Source organism: Podarcis muralis, chromosome 14 (assembly GCF_964188315.1).
Source record: "Podarcis muralis chromosome 14, rPodMur119.hap1.1, whole genome shotgun sequence".
In the NCBI taxonomy this organism is placed as follows: Eukaryota; Metazoa; Chordata; class Lepidosauria; order Squamata; family Lacertidae; genus Podarcis; species Podarcis muralis.
Genome location: NC_135668.1, coordinates 22,840,986 through 22,841,636, shown reverse-complemented (window position 1 = coordinate 22,841,636; position 651 = coordinate 22,840,986). Strand labels below are relative to the sequence as shown.

Genomic DNA, 651 nt, shown 5'->3' with positions numbered 1-651 from the left:
CAGAGAAAAGGGTTTTCTCTGTCGTAACACTAGAGGAACATAGAATAGGAGAATATACCTGTGTTTAGTGCCAGGACATGTAATACTGGGGGGGGGCAGTTTTTGGTTGTTCGTTTGTTATAATGGTATGCGTTTTTGTGTTTTTATATTGTAAACCACCCTGTGGTCTTCAGATGAAGGGTGGTATTGAAAACAACAACAGCTAATAGTAGTGTATCTGACCGCATGCAGAGCAGCTTTCTCTAGCCTCTGGATAAGATGAGGCCTGCCACTCCACGAATTTGCGTGTCATCCTTGCGCAGGGGCCATGCTAATCTTCTCTATCGTTCCAATTTTAGTATATGTGCTGCCGAAGCGAGCACCTGCCACTCCACCCACAAGTCCCCAAGCCATACACTGGGGTTAGGGAATCAAGACTTCTAGGCAGAAGTTAAGCCCCAGCACCTCTGTTTTTGAAAGCTAACTATGGTCCTCTCACCCAATTGTGTTCCCAAAATTAGGCATTGTTTAAGGGGGAGGGTGTTCATGATGTCCCTAAACCGAGACACTAGAGGGCGCTTTCTCTTCAGGGAGACAAAGCCCAGTAGATCAACAGACTCAACAAAGCAAGTAGGAGAAACAATTCCGGCAGCAGCTTCCATGCTCTTCACA

The 651-nt window shown here is 46.2% G+C and overlaps 1 non-coding gene across 1 annotated transcript; it reads right to left on the bottom strand.

Annotated features, from left to right (window-relative positions):
- Nucleotides 1-254: 254 nt before the first annotated feature.
- On the bottom strand, nucleotides 255-362 carry LOC114585015 (U6 spliceosomal RNA). Its single transcript, XR_003703788.1, has one exon. It is a non-coding gene; the product is annotated as a U6 spliceosomal RNA (small nuclear RNA).
- Between the last annotated feature and the right edge of the window lie 289 nt (nucleotides 363-651).